We start from the raw sequence: 19834 nt of genomic DNA, 5'->3' as shown, positions 1-19834 counted from the left end.
TAATTACGGTTAAAGAAAAAGAAAAAAAGGGGGGTCCAGGGGGTATAGGGAAGTATGTAATACTATTATGTCCATATTGTTTCCATCATGTATCTGAGGTAAAGGGGGATATTGAGGGAGAAGCCCCACCCATTTTCCTGCCCACCCCAAGTCCCGGATGTGGGGCATGCTCTGAGATATTTACTCAAGTGGTGTTAATAGTTCTCCGGTTATGAATCGCTGCCAGTTTCGCTCGATGAGGTCGTCCACTGATTGATATGGTCCATCATAAAGTCTCCGTTTGCCCCATATTTCGCTGCCAACATATAGCTGATATGAATGATTGACCTGTTCTGTCTTCTGTCTTTTCTTGGTTAGAGTTCTGAGTCCAGCAGTTCGATTGGGGAGATCTCCAAAGAAACCTTGAGGTATTCCCAGACTAGTTTCTTGTATGTTCTAGCAAGCACAGGGCCCGGCACAGTCCATCACCCCGATCAGCTGGTGGTTGCAATTGCTGGGTTGGTTCTGTTTTCGGTCCCGAGTTACACTGGAACCAATGGGTGTTGCAGTCCAGTCTGGTTCGACCCTTACATCAACCAGTGGGAGCTGCAGCCTAGTTGGGGCGACCCACAATAACCCCCATCAGGCCCACCCCCTAACCTGGGTTGCCAGTATGTGTAGCAGTAGACCAGTCTGTCCCCCATCCCATTTGGCTCTTGTACTTGTCACTGGGTATTTAAAGCTTAGTTCCATCTAACCAATTCAACCATCCAGCCCTCACGGATGTTGTTGAGTGCCTCTCTGTCTAGCCACCCCAGCCCCCGTCCTAGTTTTCATGCCACGGAAATAGTGACCCAAGAAGGGGGAACCCACTTTTTCCCTCCCAGGTCTCTCTGTCCCGGTTTATGCACTCCTTAGGTGGTTCTGTGGTTTGACTTAACAGAATTAGTCCCCAGTGCCAGCTTCTGCCAGCTGATACTGTGGCTATGCCCAAACAGCCCTCACCTACTCTAATTTATGCTTGTACCCGCAGGAATAATCAGCCCAGCCTGGCTTTTCCCTGATCTAGTCCACATGTAGCACACAGGTGTTGTAGCCTTGCTTAGTCTGGTCTGTCTCTATCCCCGCCCACGCTCTCCAGTGGGAGTAGCTGTCCGGCGAGGGGACCAGCCCCTTAATCCCCCTGCCAGTTCTGCCTCTCCCTTCCTGGATCTCACATGTGCTGGTTGGGTGCTGCATTCATATCCAGTACAGGCAACCACGCCCTGGCATTCCATAATGTGTACTTGTTTTGTCGCGACCGAACCTGGTTCGACTCACACTCTGTTCTGGTGTTCGGATTTGCCAGTGGATGACATGAACTGATTCAGCCTGGTCTGCATGCACACTAATTCTTGAGTCTGTTTTTTAACAATCACCTGAAACATAGCAATGCTCACAATTTACAGGTGTATTATAACCAATAAAAATTAAACTGAACTTCTGAACTACCATGATGACATTGGGAAAGTGAGAAGCAATTCCAAGGCATTCTTTCAGATAATCTATTTCACAGGTTTTTCTTAAGATATTCTGGCAACCCTCTGGCAACACCCTGAGCATTCCTAGTCACTTAAGATCGTAGTTGGCAAACTTTAGGCCTGCATTAGCCTGCAAAAGGCACTTCCTGCATCCAAAGAAATCTCTCTCAGCACTTAGAGAGCTCCAAGAGAATGAATCAAGACTAGAATTTCTCCCAAACAGCAACTGGCTTCATCTGATGAACTCCTGACTTGCCTGGCCCAAAAGCAAAACTAAATATTCTGTCTTGGACTAAGTGGTAGTGACACCATCTGTTAGCAAAAGGCATGAGACAACTGTTCAGGGGCCCTTTGTGGGCACAAGCCTGGTGCACCAGGGCCTAGAGAAGACGTTCCAACCAGAGTTCTCTATGTAAGTACAAAAAAAGTGATTTCGTCCTACTCTGCTAAGCTCTACCACTACGGTAGGAGACATAGGAGACACCCGGAGGCTCCCCTGTATAGCTCCCAAAAGGTCAAACTTGAATTCTCAGCAAATCTGTTACCAATTTGTGGTTGTAAGAATGCCAAGCACCAACGTTCTTGGGAAAACATCAAACTCATTTTCTCATCAATTTTTTTTATTGTGGTTCTCCCAAAATGTGGTTTTACAAATAAGGCATATTTTTTTTTATTAGAATGGGGGAAGGTAGAGGAAGAGATGGCTAACAATGACAAGACAGGGAACACAAAACACTCACTGATATTTAAAACAAGATGGGCCAGTGTCAATCAATAGGTGGCAATGGTGCCACAATGAACCAGGTGCCAAGTTACAATGCCATGCCCACTTTCACACAGCCTGGAGGAAAGCAGCACCACCCTGCCTGACTGCCAGCACTGTGAGCAAAAGTGCACACAGAGAGAATTTTCATTTTAGAGGCCTGCAATGACAGAATGGTATTTTGGAGTCACTATCTGTAATGAATATAGACCTCTGCCCAACATTTTTTTTTAAAGATTTATTCATTTTATTACAGCCAGATATACACAGAGGAGGAGAGACAGAGAGGAAGATCTTCCCTCCGATGATTCACTCCCCAAGTGAGCCGCAACGGGCCAATGCGCGCCGATCCGAAGCTGGGAACCTGGAACCTCTTCCGGGTCTCCCATGCGGGTGCAGTGTCCCAATACATTGGGCCATCCTCAACTGCTTTCCCAGGCCACAAGCAGGGAGCTGGATGGGAAGTGGAGCTGCCGGGATTAGAACCAGCACCCATATGGGATCCCGGGGCTTTCAAGGCGAGGACTTTAGCCGCTAGGCCACGCTGCCGGGCCCACTCTGCCCAACATTTAACTATCATGTAAGATGTAGGAGCTTATTTCAAGTCGCCAAATGAAGCTAATAGTTTCAAGAACTCAGGCCAATTAGGTCTACATTTTTGCTCTCTTACTTACTGTGTTCCCTGAGCAAGTGTCCTCACCAGTAAACAAAACAAAAAATAAATGCTTGCAAGGATGTGGGAAAAAGGTACCCGAAAACACTGTTGGTAGGATATTAACTAGTACAACCATTTATTTACGATATGACCCAAGCATCCCACTCCTGGGAATTTACCCAAACAAAATGAAATCAGCATACAAGAGAGTTATCTGTACCCCCTCGTGTTTACTGCAGCTCAATTAACAATAGCTAAGCTGTGGAATCAACCCAGATGTCCATTAACTGATGACTGGATTAAAAAAAAAGTGGTATATATACACACTGTAAAATACTTGTCAGCCATACAAAATAAAATCCTGTCTTCTGCAACAAAATAGATGCACCAGGAAACCACTGTGCTTAGTAAGATAAGCCAGTTTCAAAGAGACAGATACTATACATTTTCTCTGACATGTGACAGTTAATACAGAATACAAAAAAAAAAAAAAAAAAAGAAATAAAATCATCATTTGGGGACGTTACCCATTTTTATCCATTGTTTACACTCCCATGGAACTATGGTCTTCCTATTTTTTACTTGTAGACTATTAAGATTAGTGTGGAATTAAGCCTGTAAATATAGAGTATATTAAGATCACATCTGCAGAAATCAATGAAGACAGAGGAAAGGGTGGTAAGGGAAGTGTGGTTGTCTTCTTGGACTTGTACCTCTGGAATATGTAAAAACCTGTTCCTTTTATGTTAACAAAAAAAGTTAATAGTAAAATAGGATTGACAGATTATGGTTTTTATAAAGAATAAACGAGTAGGGCCAGTGTTGTGGCAAGGGGTAAAGTTACCACCTGAAAAGCCGGCATCCAATATGGGCTCTGGTTCTTTCCCTGGCTGTTCCACTTCTGATCCGCTCCCTGGGGAAGCAGCTGAAGCTGGTTCAAGTACTTGGATCCCTGCTACTCATGTGGGAGACTTAGAAGAAGTTCCTGGCTTCAGCCTGGCCCATTGCAGCCAATAGGGGAGTGAATCAGCAGATGGAAGATGTTTCTCTCTCTCTCTCTCTCTCTCTCTCTCTCTCTCTCTCTCTCTCTCTCTCTCTCTCTCTCTCTCTCTCTCTCTCTCTCTCTCTCCCCCTCTCCCTCTCTCTCCCTCCCTCTCCCTCCCTCATAGATTAATAAATCCTTAAAGGAAAAAAAAAAGGAAGAGTAAATGAGAAAAACACACAAAATTCAGTGCCCAGGACATGGTGAATCTTTAATAAATGACACCTGCTATTAGTACTGTCATTGGTGATGAGCAACAGCTCAGATAGTAATAAGAACACTGTTATTGTTACCCAACAGTATACCATGTCAAAGGACAGGACCAGGATTTGAATCTGAGACTGTCCCATTCCAAAAAGATGCTAAGAAGTGGGATAACAGATCAAAAATCTTTGTTTGACCCTCACAGGATGATTTCTTTTGCCTCCAAAAAAAAGATCTTAATGCTTTCTAACGCCATAGTTTCACACTTCAAAATAGAGAGGTCTAAAACAGACAAAACCGCCTTTGGTGTCAGCTGTCAGGATAGTGGTTATCCTGGGAGTGGTTAGGGTAGGGAAGGCAGTAAAAGGAGGCTTCAGGGTGTGGGTGATGTTCTGTTTCCTGACCAAGTTTTTGTTTACACAGGTATGTTTACTCAAATATTCATCAACCATACTTTTTTAATTCATGCCCTTCTCTGCACTATGCTATACCTCAATAAATGCACTGTATGTTAAATAGCTATTAAATTACTTTCTCTAAGTTGCTTGGCTGCCACTACATCATTGCACTTTTATTTCATTCATTTGAAACCGTGTTCTGTCCATGAGCAGTTACGTGGTATGACGGAAAAGGGCACCAGGTTTGGGGAGCACCCATCCTGGCTTAGAATCCTGATGAGGTCACTTACCAATTAGGTGACTTTGTACAAACTACTGAGTCTCAGTGTTGATTCCTCAACCAGAAACCAGAGCTACCATACCTATATTTTTAAGAGCTACTTTAAACATTAAAGGAAATGTAGGGAAAAACATCTACCACACACAATACCTGCCCATGTGGTAGACGTTCAACATGAGCAGTTAGAGCCCTAGCTAGCTCATTTGGTAATCCAACTTTCCATCAGTTGATGAGCTATTGGTATACTAGTTTAAACAAAGAAGTTCAGTGAATCCAATCTTGGCTTGTGTTAGTTTTTCCAATATCCTCATAGAAGGATGCTAGAAAGGGACAGGGAAAAGGAAGGAAAAAGTGGAGGTAAGAAAAAAATATTCCCTAATAGGCAAAAGTCAAAGCACAGTGGAACAGGCAACCTGAGTCTGTCAAAATCCAGGAGTCCTGAGAAACCCCAGTCTTTGTGCTTGAGTCTTCTTACCAGTAAAACTGAACAATCATGTCTTAGTTTTCTTAGTAATCTGTTATGACTACCCTGAGAATTAAATAGACACAAGGCATCTACAAAACCATAAATTCACTCTTCAAATATCAAGCAAATCTGATTAAGTCATGATTTAATTAATCTCCCATGAGTCTCATGAAACCCCACGAAAGGCCCAAATAGAAAACAGGTGAACTACCCATAGAGGTGTGCTTTCCACAATGTCCAACCAGACCTGTGCAAAGGGCTAAGCAGATATGTACATAATTGGCTAACAAAAATTCTACCTTACACTTCAGGTATGTCAGACATGAATTTTATCACTCCTGCCAGTTTAAAATCAAGTTTCTGTACTATAATACCTTTACATTCACATCTAACTGAAGCTTACTGATATATATTTTAATGGTTATGCCATTATTCTTGAAGTAGGATCTCAGAGGGCATTGCAGGCTCTTAGGTGCCCAGCCTCAGTAGATAGGAAGGCCAGCAGCCAACATGTCAAAGTTTGGGTTGTTGCCTACAGAACTCGCAAATCAATCCTGCAACTAAATGACTTCTGCCTTCTAGCACCCCAAGTCCCTGGTACATCACTAGAAACAGGTGTTTTCTTTTTTCAAAGATTCATGTATTTTTATTGAAAAGTCAGATATACAGAGAGGAGGAGAAATAGAGAGGAAGATCTTCCGTCCAATGATTCACTCCCCGAGTGAGCGCAACGGCTGGTACTGCACCGATCCAAACCCACGAGCCAGGAGCTTCTTCCAGGTCTCTCGCGCGGGTGCAGGGTCCCAAGGCTTTGGGCCGTCTTCAACTGCTTTCCCAGGCCACAAGCAGGGAGCTGGATGGGAAGTGGGCTGCCAGGATTAGAACCGGTACCCATACGGGATCCCGGTGTGTGCAAGGCAAGAACTTTGGTCACTAGGCCATGCCGCCGGTCCTGAAACAGGTGTTTTCTATGCTGCCTACTAAGAGAATGATCAACTCCACCAAAAAGCACCCTCAAAGAATACAGTTTTGCTAGAAAGTTGGAGAGTCTAACAGAGGTAATTCCAAGACAAACTAGAAAATGAAAACAAAGCAAAAATACTGCAGGGTCAAGAAACAGGAAGCCGAGAGGTGGAACAAAACTCACACAAAATAAATAATGGTTCATGAATTCATTAAGTTGTTGGATCAGGGGAAGAAGCAAAAATGTTTAAGAAGCAAGTAAAATCCTTTAAGAGCCCCCAGCCATGGAGTGATAGCCTTGAGGCTAAATTCCTTGCCTTGCACATGCCGGGATCCCATATGGGTACCGGTCCTAATCCGGGCAGCCCGTTTCCCATTCAGCTCCCTGCTTGTGGCCTAGAAAAGCAATCGAGGACGGCCCAAAGCCTTTGGACCCTGCACTTGCATGGGAGACCTGGAAGAAGCTCCAGGCTCCTGGCTTCAGATTGGCTCAGCTCCAGCCGTTGTGGCCACTTGGAAAGTGAACCAGCAGACAGAAGATCTTCCTCTCTATCTCTCCTCCTCTCTGTATATCTGACTTTTCAATAAAAATAAAATAAAATAAAGATCCCCCAGCCAAGGATAACATCCCTTGTCCTGATTACAAATTGTTACTTGATGATTGTTTTCAACAATTAAGGCAGGAACTCTGCACACTCACCCTGATTCTGTGGGCAGTGATGATGGAGAGAGAGGGGCCCTCAGCCACAGTCAACAGCAACGTGCCTAGGCAAGAAACAAGCATCTATGCAGTACACTGGATGAAGCTGGCAGGTGAGAGCCTGTTCCATGTGTGGTTCTGCAAGCCCTGGCCTGGTTAGTCCCAACTGAAGTACACAGAGAATGGTAAAATCAACCACCAACGCATGAGAGCTTATTCCCAAGAAAAGGGCTGGACTTAACAAGAACTCTTCTAGATTGAAACCTCACCCTGAGAAGAGCCCTGGCAAACCTCCTACTAACCAGCTGCTCTCTTGAGACTGGCTGTGCCACTTGCCCGGTCAGATGTTCTTGGAGATAAAAGGGCCTGTTGCTTCTTGAGAGTCCTCAAGATCTGTCCACAGGGCTGGGACCTGCGAGGCAGCCAAGGACACAGGGCCACCACTGCCATCACTAACAGAAAACAAGTGCCGTTCTGTGAACACTTCACTGCAGCACAGCTTGTTCCCATTTGAAAACATTCCCAGTCCAAAGAGTTTTCCTCAGGACTCAGACTTCTTGGCTAACATTCCCCACAGTCTCTCCCTGGAGATGGGAAACTGCTGGCCATCTCCTTTTATGTTCTAAAGCCAGTCCCTTGAACCACCTTCTCCTGGGCCATTCCCCTAGCTCTGTGCCCAAGCCTCCTTTTCTCTCCCCGTCCCTCAGCACCAACACTTGTCTTGAGCAAGTTTGCAGCCTTCTACTCCTCTCACTCTGGTTGGGCACTGGAGTGCCCCTCCACCACGGGAGTCACTTCTAGAGTGCATTTGAACATGAAGACCTGGCTTTAAAATCCCAACTGCCCCACAATCAACACACACAGTTAATCTCTACCTCACTTGCCCACTTCCTGAAAGCCTCCTAAGCATCAGACACCCTCCGGGTGGAGAACAGCCCAAACCCCACCGCCAACCAGGTCACCACTGTTGACGTCATCCCATAGAAATGAAGCTGAAGCTCTGCCCTTCCAAGAGCAATAGGAGACACCACACACACACACACCCTTCCCCAACTGTCAGAAAATGGCCCTCACTCTCCTCCCTGAATGTCTTAATTTCCCTTAAAGTTACCATCACCCAGCTTTCAAACTTGTTATCACTTGGCAATGCCCCACCCCTCAGCCTGCACACAGAATCAAAGATCTATCCTTTTTCATTCATGATTTCAAAAATGCCCCCTCATGTTCATCCCTCACTCTGAGAATCGTGCCGGTGGCTCCTCACTGGTCTATTTCCTCTGTCCACCTTTCCCTTTAACTCAGTGACACCCTCAACCAAATCCTTCATAGTTAAACTAAAAAAAGGAGAGCTTATTATTCATTTCTTATCATCAGAAACATCTCAGTCACATGTTATGCAACTGAATTTTAACAGTTAAAGCTAAGACTAAGAATAGAAGGGGAGATATCAGATTTACAGGAGTCAAAAACAGAAGAAGGGACATGAACCCACGCTTTGAACAAATTCTGTATTCTCCGAAGGAACTAAGATAAAGTTCTTCTTGATTGAGATCAGTGTAGGCAATGAAATTCCCGTTTTTACATGCCCGCTTATCTAAGATAGCTCAATAAAATCCTCACCAGAAGCCCACACACTAACTGTTGTGTGTGAGTAATAAATCCTTTGCCACAAAATGATAATTTCAATTTTATTTTGAGGGAAACAAATATTAGCACACTGCTTTGCATGAATATTCCCAGGAAATGATTACTTGTCAATGAATATTCAGTGCATTAATCTGCACAAGCCTCTAAGCAACCAAAATGCTGTTAAATTAATGGATTTCTTTAATAACTGATTACTTTAAACTTACTGGCATTAAAATTTTCTTACACTGGTAAGTTATACTCATCAAATATCATCTGATGGGTGACTATTAAGTGATTAAGAGTTTCTCTCCCATATAAATATAAAATATGAAGTTCAAGTACCCCCAATTCCGTCAGTCAGGAGACAGTGTCACCCAGTGGTAAAAAGCATAGTTTGTGCTCAGAAAAATTACAGTAACAAAACCAGTGATTAGGTTCTTTCTTTATTCTTGAAGAAAAAAATTATTTATTTATTTGAAAGTCAAAGTTACACATAGAGGGAGAAACAGAAAGAGAGATCTTCCATCTGCTGGTTCCCTCCAAAAAGGGCCACATTGGCCTGGGCTGGACCAAGCTGATGACAGGAACCAGGAATTGTAACCAGGTCTCCCATGTCTTCCGCAGCTTGTTGAGGCAATAGCTGGGACCTGGCTCAGAAGTTGAGCAGCAAGGACACAAATCTACCATATAGGATGCTGGCATCACACAGGCAGCCGTTTCTCCAATATACAGAAACACCAGCCTTCCCATCCTACAGTGTGTACAATCTAACTCCAAAAACCCACAGACTGGAGCAGAATAGAGCTATTCCCTGTCCTAGTTACCCTGAAGCCTTGGGGAGTCATACAACAGAGAAGAGCGAGTAGTTCTGAACGCAGTCTCCATTGGGAGTGTGGGAGGCAGTGGTGAAGGACTGTGACTAGGAGCAGCACAGGCCAACTTTAAATCAACTCCTGACATTACCTAGCCCAGGCTAGGCATGAAGACCAAGGTCACCCCTGCTCCCTACTTCACCATCTGTTCATCTCAGCTCGCCAAAAACTCAGCTATTTCAGAACAAAGAGACAAAAAGTAGCCATCGTCTTCTAGGTTTGTCCATCCAATTCCAAAAACTTTCCAACAAAGCCAAAACCAAGTTGAACAGACACGTAATCATTGCATATGTAGGGAGACTTAGTTGAAAATAACAAATTACTGAACCTTCCTATCTGTCAAAGAGAAGGCTGGGCCCCGTGGCCCTCAACATCACATGCTAGTTAACAGGTACCGGTGACGAAAAGAGTGCCATGTACCTGCCAAACTGCAGCACCCTGGCTTACAGCCACCACCTGCAGAGACCTGCAAACAGTGCTCTTAGACTCCAAGTGTCCCCAACTTTGCCTTCCACTTCCACTCCTACTCACCCCTATGCCCAGGAAACACCAATGCTCACAGGAAATCCTCTGGGAGCAGGTGTTCTGAACGTGATATTCAATGTCCCAGATACATTCACCCTCACTCCAAGTCTCCCTCCATAAGCCTTACATGCCTGGCCTAGGCAAGAGACACCCACAAAGGCATATAGGCCAGATTTTATCAAACCTAGATTCTCAATCCAGGGGACTCCACAGTATCATAGTCAAGAAACAATTAAAAATAAATAAATCAAGACTCTTGAAACAGCAGTCATAACCATACAAGTCTATATAAGCACTTGTTCATTCTTTGCATTAAATCATCTCCATTAGGTATATTTGATAGTGCGTTACAGGCATTTAATTCTAAAAACTAGCATGAAATCAAACTACAGTTCAGCTCAATTACTCCTCCCATAGTTCTTCCTGACATATCTTTGCTTGTTTTATAAATCCATGAATATTCTTCTTGCCTACTTCCCACCAAGGCCAAAATACACAGGAAAAAAAGTAAATGCCTGTTTTCTTCTACTTCTCTCATATCTAGATCAGTGTCTACTCTCATCCACTCAAAAGAAGATAAATTTTTAACTATATCTTTTCTGAACAAGTTGTTGAAAGCACATGGCAGGGCCCAGCGGCATGGCCTAGCAGCTAAAGTCCTCGCCTTGAGCGCACTGGGATCCCATATCGGCGCTGGTTCTAACTCCAGCAGCTCCACTTCCCATCCAGCTCCCTGCTTGTGGCCTGGGGAAGCAGTTGAGGATGGCCCAATGCTTTGGGATCCTGCACCCATGTGGGAGACCTGGAGGAGGTTCCTGGTTCCCAGCTCCAGATCAGCACAGCACTGGCCGCTGCGCTCACTCAGGGAGTAAATCATTGGATGGAAGATCTTCCTCTCTATCTCTCCTCCTCTCTATATATCTGACTTTGTAATAAAAATAAATGAATCTTTAAAAAAAAAAAGGCAAGCACATGGCAAAAAGCCTTAACAACTACACATCCTTGCATTTTGAACCCTTCTAGGAATTTAATCAAACAAGACAAACAATGATGTTGGCAAAACCATGTGCACAATAGCATTGCTTCCTGTATGCTCTCACAGTGAATAAAATGAAAGCACTTTTATATCTAATGGAACATACTGCAGCTTAAAAATCATGTATTATTAGAATAAGAAAATGTAAATTATTCACAATTTGTTAAGTGAGGAAAACAACATGAAGTTCCTAACAGTATGCCCTTTCAGTAAAATGAACAGGGTCGGGGTGGGGGAACTGCATGAACATTCTTTGCATGGAAGCACACACAGTACAGTGACTTTCAAAGTGCTGAGCAGGGCCAGGGAAGCAGGCACCGCTAGAGAATTGGTTGGATGGAAGTGCCCTTCCTGAGATCTACCAAATCTTAACTCCTGGAGTGGGCCCAGCAACATGTACTTTCCACACAGTCTTTGGGATGGACATGACATTCCACCCTTTGCACAGATGGAGAAACCGAGGCCCAGGGGAGCTAGAGAAATCACCTGGGCCTGCACAAGGGAGTGTCATCAGATGTCAGTCCATTTGCGAGTCCCTGTTCTGGGTGGCCTTGCTGGAGCGCTTCTATATTGGGCTCTCATTGGACGTGTACTCAGAGCTCCTTCCAAGAGTACGCGCATCCTGCATGCTGCTTGGCCCTCTTCATGTTGATTTAGTGCTTCTATTCCAAAGTTACTGATCTGGGACATGCCTTTTCAGCACTCTCATTAGCATCACCATTAATATGGATGATGTATTCGAAGGCTATGATCAGATGTATGGCTCCAAGTGTGCACTAAATGCCAGCCCACATTAGCAGTGACATTAAAGCTCATCAGCAACAGAAGGGGGCCCTGATAGTAACTACACAGATAAGCACTCCGACTGCCAGTCTGAGGGAAGCAGCCATGTGGCAAGCCTGTAAACACAATTTACAAATTGTTTTGCCTAGTACCTTTCAAATTGTGCAACTTTTGATCAATCTCTCATCTTTGGTTTTAGTTTCCACATTTTTTCAAACTTTGCAAATAAACTCAAATAATTTATAATTTGGTATTCAAAAGTTCAAAGTGGTTGAGAAAATCATCACACTTGATCTTTAAGCTACAAATTCCTGAACAAAGAGGTCTCCCTGGCACATTTTTTTATACTGTTTTTAGAGGTGGAAATGCCTAATTCATTCCCTAAACTATAAAATGAATGAATGGAAAAGATGGTTGACATGGGCCCAGACACTCGTGAGAGGAGAGAAATCACATCCAGAAACACACACACACACACACACACACATATCTTCCTAATGACTAGCTTTCAAAACCTGCAAATACTCAGTCTTCAAAAGCCCAGCTAACCAAACCAATATTTTCATGAGGAGTGATTGTATCTTCATCATAACTTAATGACGGAACCTTTAGAAGTCACGTGCCCAACCTCCTTACTGTTAGAGACAAGAAGAATGAGTAAGTTCCCAGAGAAGGACGACTAGGACCAGGAGCTGGCTCCAGTGACTTGACTCAGCTCAGGCTCTGCTGAACTGCACTGCCTCTGCCACTTCCCAAAGCTCTCCTCAAGTTTCTCAATCGATTCCCTACCACGCTGGTAGCTATTTCTGTCACCAAGACTATTACTGCCATTATGCTCATCAGTAACTAGATAGTATTGTGAGAGACTATATACTGTAAGTATATTTAATAAGCATACCAGAGTTTTATCTACTCCTACCTCTTTTCAGATTTCAGTATAATAGTGTCACTATAATGATCTTTTACAATAGATCCTCTCAAGATGGGAGAAAATTATTCATTTTCCTTAAAAAAAAATTACGATTAAGGACCTACAGGGTTAAAACACAGAATCTGTCCAGCAACAGTCATTTTGGAAATCCCTTGGGGATTGGTGCTGTGCACAGTGGCCTGCTTGTGATGCTGCCATTCCTTTGAGTCACAGCTGCTTTCCTTGTGATCCAGCTCCCCTAATTAGGGGCCTGGGAAAGCAGCAGAAGATGGCCCAAGAAGTCTTGGCCCCTTCCACCCACATGGAAAATCTAGAAGAAGTCCCTGGCTCCTGCCTTTGGCTTGGCCCAGCCTTGGTCGTTGTGGCCACTTAGGGAGCGAACCAAGGGATAGAAGATCGATTCATACTCTCTTTCTTCTTCCCGTTTCAAATAAATAAAGTCAATCTTTACATACACAACAAAAATCCTCTGGGTCTTCACCTTCCACCTCTTCCGGAAGCATCGCTATTCAGGGTAAAATTCCATCACCAATGTTGGGAAAATGAAATCAGCCCCCTAAGATGACCCTAGAAGCATATCTCAGCTTCAAAGACCCAAAGCCAATGCCATCCCTACTGGAATGTGTGTAGGGCACAAAAAGTCCAGCAGAAAAACTAGATGGTCCCCTTGCCTCTAACGCCCGTGCTTAAAAAAAAAAAAAAAAAAAAAAGCTCCAGAATCTCCTGCCTCCCAATCACTGAGTTGAACCATACCCAGCCATGATCTGGCTCCATTTCCCTAAGTTTTCAAATCCTTCCCATCTGGCTGTTGCTGGCTGAGGAGGTTCCACATACTGCTGTCTTAGTGACATTAACATGTGGTCGAGCAGGAAGAACCTTAACTAAAAGGTCCAGAACCTTAATCCCAGTGGATCCCTTCTCTGGGTCTGCTTTCCTACTGGCAAGGTGGCAACCAGGAATTCATCATTTTGTAACTTCTCATCTCATATGCCTGTATTTCAGCCATACTGTGGGTCAGAATGGGTTCCTGCTTCCAAGCACTGAGTGTAGATTTTTGCTTTTGAAATACGGTGTGGCTAACTGTCTGGAAAAACTTCATTGTTGACTTGTAAAAAAGAAACATGCTGGAAACAAGGTTACAATTACAGGTTTTTCCTTGTGCCTGAAATATCTCACAACCAGAGGACTCTAGAGACTCTATTTGCCTCCTGCTTCCATCATCAGAAATCGTATGATTAGGGCGTGTCTCCATCTGGGTCTTTGGAGGATCATCTGTCTCCAGCTAAACCCTAGAGAATGGTTATTTACATGGCCCAGGTACTTTTAATTAAAGTCTGTTTTCTCACTTATCTCTCTTCAGGCTACCTCATGGGCTTTCTATGATCAAATAGCTAGTCTCACGGAGGCCGCCTAAAGCGAGAGACACAGTAAACCAACAGCTGCAAGCATGACCTGAACCTAGAGTGCTCACTCGTTTACTAAACCAGCACCATGTCCTCTTAGGCGTGAGCTGGGAGTGGGCCCTAAAGAGCAGAGTCCCTGGTATCTGGGAGCCTACACCCCAATGGACACAGTGCAGGAAACAACAGTGTGTTTGGGTAGTGTGTAAGCCCTGGGGGTGGGGAAGTACAGGGAGGCATCTACATTTCCTGTTATCTCAAAGACAGTTTTCCTCTGTAGGCTGCCCAAATGAGCTGAAGCCGCAGGACTCCTTATAAGCCTACACAAGCTGCAGGACTGGGTGGTGTCCTGGTTGCCCAGTCCTGAGAACCCCCAGGGTACTGGGAAGGTGGGGTGGAACGGGAAGGAAGTCCCCCACAGAGTTTTCTCTCTTCATCGAGGAAAGAAGACACATCCAGAAGTTCCCACGACAAAGGAAGCCGGGCAAATGTACACCTGACCCATGAGCAGCGAGGAGGGGACAGCCATGACAGATGTTGAACTCCTACCCCCCCACACACATTGTGAGGTACTGAATGTTTTTATCCTGTCCCTGCCCTGCCCCTTCCTATGTTAAAGCCCCAATTCCCAAAGTGACGGTGTCTGCAGGTGGGATATTTAAAGTTAACTATGTCTCCATGACGTCAAGAGGATGGCGCCCCCAGGATGGTATTAGCCCTCAGGATGGCATTAGTGGCCTTCTAAGAATCAGAGTGCTTGAGCTCAACCCTGTCCTTCCCTCTCCTTCTCTCCACACCCGCCTAGCCACTCCTTTCCCTGTGATATGAAGGCACATCAAGAAGGCAGGAGTCTGCAAGCCAGGAAGATAGAAAAGTTTGGGTCACGAGGAACCAAACTGACGGACAGCTACTTCTCTCCATCTCTGCTTCTCTCTGTTAATCTGCCTTTCCAAAACAAACAAATAAATAAATAAGTCAAAAAAAGAGAAGTGTTCAGTACTCATGGTATCTATATCTATAACCAAAACTTCACTAACCAACAAAAATGAGAAACTCTAATGTCTGTATCTGAAACCTCCCTTTTTAAAGCTAAGGATGCTTGGCAAAAGTTCACATGTAAGCACATTTGGAGTGGGGGTGGGCACCAGAACCAGGAAGAAAACTTCTCCAACTGTTTCTCTTGAACTCGGCACATTAATTCAACTCCCTCAGGAGCCTTGTGGCTCCAAGACGTCAGTCCTTATACTTTCCCACAGGCTGCCTTGCAGTCACAGGAAAACTGACACAAGGTCACTCGGCCCCACGAGGCTGTGCACTCTCCACGGACAGTTTTCTCCGTCATTCCATTTCAGCACACCCAGATGCAGAAGCTGGAACTCATAGATTAGAATAGGGAGGAAAAAACCACCCAAAACATACTCATCCAATGAGGAACAGAAAACAAGGAGGCCACATCTGGGCAACCAAAGATCAGGGGCCACAATGTCTGAAAAGTGCAACATCCTTTTTTCTTATGGGAATGAGAAGAAAGGTCACTGTTTCAGGAAACAGTCAAGACCAGAAAAAAAAATTTCATGTAACTCTGGACTTAAAAGCAGCTTTGAGGAGCCAGCTCCATGATGTAATATGCTAAGCCTCTGCCAACAGCACCAGCATCCCATATAAGCAACAGTTCAAGTCCTGACTGCTTTGTTTCTGATCCAGTTCCCTGTTTATGGCCTGAGAAAGTAGTGGAGGATGGCCAAGTCCTTGGGACCTTATACCCACATGGGAAGCCCAGAAGAAGCTCCTGGCTTCAGATTGGTCCAGCTCTGGCTGTTGCAACCATTTGGGGAGTGAACTGGCAGATGGAAGATCTTTCTCTCTCTCTCCCTCTCTCTCTCTTTCTTTCTTTCTTGCTGTAACTATGTCTTTCAAGTAAAAAATAAATCTTAAGAAAAAAAGAGGCCCTTGGGCCTGGCATGATAGCCTAGTGACTAAATCCTCACCTTGCATGTGCCAGTATCCCAAATGGGCACCAGTTCATGTCCCATCTGTTCCACTTCCCTTCCAGCTCCCTGCTTGTGGCATGGGAAAGCAGTCAAGGATGGCCAAAAGCTTTGAGACTCTGCACCCACCTGGGAGACCCAGAAGAGGCTCCTGGTCTTGGCTTTGGATTGGCTCAGCTCGGGCTATGGTGGCCACTTGGAGAGTTAATCAGCAGATGGAAGATCTTTCTCTCTCCTCCTCCTCTCTGTATATCTGCCTTTCCAATAAAAATAAATAAATTAAAAAGAAAAAAAAAAAGGCCTTAAAGAGGTGCCAGCAATGTGGCACAGTCAGTTTAAGCTGCAGTCTGCAGAGCTGGCATCTCAAAGAGCAACTGGTTCAAGTCTTGCCTGCTCCACTTCTGATCCAGCTCTCTGCCAATGCACCTGGGAAAGCAGCAGACGATTCAGTTTCCTGAGTGGGCCCATGTGGGGATGCTGAAGAGGACTCTGGCTCCTGACTTCAAGCATGGTCCATCCCTTGTCATGGTGGGCGTTTTAAGGGAGTGAATGAGTGGGTGAAAAATCTCTCTTTCTCTAATTCTACCTTTGAAATTAAGACAAAAAAAAAAAGGCCTTGGCAAACAATCACTAAGTTGTAGTGATGATAGAGACATAGGTCGTAATGGAGATCCTATGTAAGTGGAGTGATCTGACTCATCTTCAAACAAAACTTAAGAATCATTAAAGACTAATATAATAATTTCATATATCCTTTGAGCTTCCATCCTCAAGTGAATTTTCTGTCTTAAAATGCAGACTTAACAGCCATCCATTCCCTCCTCTATTCAATGATGTGAGAACACAAACCAACCACCACTGTGTCTACAGGCACCCAAGTTCTCGGCCACCAAAATCAGGACTTCTACCCCTTGTAGGATGAAATCTCCTCATCATCTACTCAATCTGGCAATTCATGGCATTTCAATCCAGTAAGTTACTAAGGATAGGATAAACACAATTTTCCCTGAGCCCTGACACATCATCAACAGACAAATCCTGCAGTAGTAATCGTAATTAAACAAGAGACCACAGTGGTAACTTCTTAGGAAGTGTTCTACCTGATATCAGGTCCTCATGCAATAGAGAAAACAGCTCCTCTCCTTGATGTTACCCAAGCATACACATTACATTTTCATATCTTTTGCTGCAAAAGGATTCATCACCCAAGAAATTCAGCACCTGGAAATGTCCTATGAACCTTGACTTTTATTATAGTTCTACTCACAAAAGTCAGGATTTCACAGTACCTCTTTGTAAATTCACACATTAGAACATATTGTTTACTTTAACTAAATGAAAAGGACAAGGACAAGCAACATGTCAACAACACATTCATAATGAAAACTTAGCTGGTTATAAAGGAAATCAATAATTGCTTCCAGGAGAATAGTTATAAAATAAGTCTCTAATAAACTATAGATTATCATGATAGCTATCTACTTCCACTTAGAGCTCAGCATAGTAGCCTGGTGGTTAAAGTCCTTGCTTAACATATGGGCGAAGGTTCATATCCCAGCTGCTTTACTTTCCTTCCAACTCCCTGCTTGTGGCCTTGGAAAACAGTCAAGGATGACCAAAAGCCTTGGGACCCTGCAGCCACATGGGAGACCTGGAAGAAGCTCCTGGCTCCTGGATTCAGATCGGTTCAACCTCCAGCCTTTGAAGCCACTTGAGAGTGAATCAGCGGACAGAAGATTTTCCTCTCTATCTCTCTTCCTCTCTATGTCTGCCCTTCTAATAAGTAAATAAATCCTGTTTTAAAAAAGAAAAATTAATCTGAAAATCAGCTTAGTTATAAGATTGTTTTACTATAATCAACATAAAATGAGCAAAAGAGTCATAAAAAATGAGAAAATTCTTTCAGAAAATTTTCAAGTCAATTCAGAGCTACAAAATATAAACTCTTTTTGGTTTATAATTTTACAAATGTCAAAGCAAGTAAGATTTAAAATATTTTGAGAACGATGTATTTTAAGATTTAAAAATTCAGTTTATAGGAGAAAATACATAAACACAGTGGTACATGTGATAAATTAATCAGGAAAGGCGTTTTTCCTAATTTCTACTATGAATCTTCAGAACTGAAGCACTAAACCTTATTTTCCATATACAAATATATATTTCCTCTGGGGAAAATAAACTCTGTATGAACCATTACCGAGAACTATTACACTAATGGTCTTACCACCAGTGTTAACAGTCCCTTCCCTCCTACAGTTGACTTCTCTGATTTGCCTGTCCCAGTAGCAGTCACAGTGCTTCCTCTATTGAACTTCAGGAAGTACTCCCAGGCCTTGCTGGGCTTCAGAGTATTCTGGGAGGCTGAGAAGTAGCTGCTCACATTTCCATCCGGCATATATCTGGCTGGCCTGCCCACTCTGTCCATGTCAGTCCTGCACAGAGCCTTCAAGGTTATCTGGTGAATTACAGTTCTACTATAAAGGATCTGGAGATACTACATTCAGTATAGAGAAAAGAAAAAGGCCAACTTCAAGAAACACGAGGGTACATCCTTGATTTGGAGATTCCCATCTGTGTAGTCATATCCACTTGGTGTAATTATGCATGTGGCAGCAGATTGAATGTGTGTGGCTCTCCCAGCTCAACACTCCACTGGTGAGATGTCAGAGGACCACAGGAATAAGCAATATATTGCAAAGCAACTCCTATCAAAGTCCCCAGCTCTAAAAAAGGTCACACAAATACAGGTAGGAGAAACTTGGTTATAAGCAGTTTCCTTCTATTAATATTTAAACTCACTCTAAAGAAGTTTTACAAAAATACCTAAGATCAGTGACTTCGAATATTTCTGTCTGTAACCTGTTTATATACAGTGCCCTAAGATACATGCATACATACGCACACACAAAGATGAAGCTTCCAGGAACAAAATCTAACCTTTACTCTATGCTGGTTTGTACACCTATGTGTTTATGATTTCACTTTTCTGTATTGCTATTGTGACCCACTGAACTGATTTTATGATCCACTAAATGGGCCAACCTACAACTTGGAAAATCCTGCCCTACTTCACTTACTTAAACTCGCCACAGTAATTTGGCAGCTGAGAACTAGCAAAGGCAGGTGACAACATCCAAGAGAATGAGTTGTTGTTGCCAACTGTCATTTTTCCTTCCAAAATGGGACACACTCAGCAAGTTCTGTTTGGACTACTATTACTATTAATGTAGCCATCTGCTTCTTCCCCGTATAATCTTCAAATATCCTTACTCCAAATATTATAACTTCAAATCCTTTTATATGTGTGCAAATTAAGGAGGAATACAAATTAGATTACTTCAAAATTACATTTATTCATAGTTAGATATCACTCCACCCTAACACCCAAAAATAATGGAAATAGTAAATAAGTATTTTCTGTCCTATTTATTAAAACTTTTAAAAATAAGCTTCAGTAGTTTTTCATTCATAAAATGTTGTAGTAAATCAAGTATTTAAATTTTCCCTTACAAAATACAAAGTGACTCAGTAAATTTAATACCAACATCATCCTATTTGTAGTAATGTGTAAGAAGCTGAACAAGATTCCACACACTTGGCTAGCATTAACAAGGGTGTACAAGGAAATTCTCTGGAACCAGCCACCTAGAACACAGTCAAAGGCCAATTGTCCCTATTGCACAGGACACTGGGCAAA

At 43.5% G+C, this 19834-nt stretch overlaps 1 protein-coding gene across 2 annotated transcripts in view; it reads right to left on the bottom strand.

Annotated features, from left to right (window-relative positions):
• Positions 1 to 19834, bottom strand: part of FAM107B (family with sequence similarity 107 member B) — an 80715-nt gene that overhangs the window by 14880 nt on the left and 46001 nt on the right. The gene's annotated exons all lie outside the window — the stretch shown is intronic.

This window comes from Ochotona princeps, chromosome 10, assembly GCF_030435755.1.
Source record: "Ochotona princeps isolate mOchPri1 chromosome 10, mOchPri1.hap1, whole genome shotgun sequence".
Lineage (NCBI taxonomy): Eukaryota > Metazoa > Chordata > Mammalia > Lagomorpha > Ochotonidae > Ochotona > Ochotona princeps.
The sequence above is the reverse complement of the archived record's forward strand: the minus strand, read 5'-3'. Positions and strand labels throughout refer to the sequence as shown.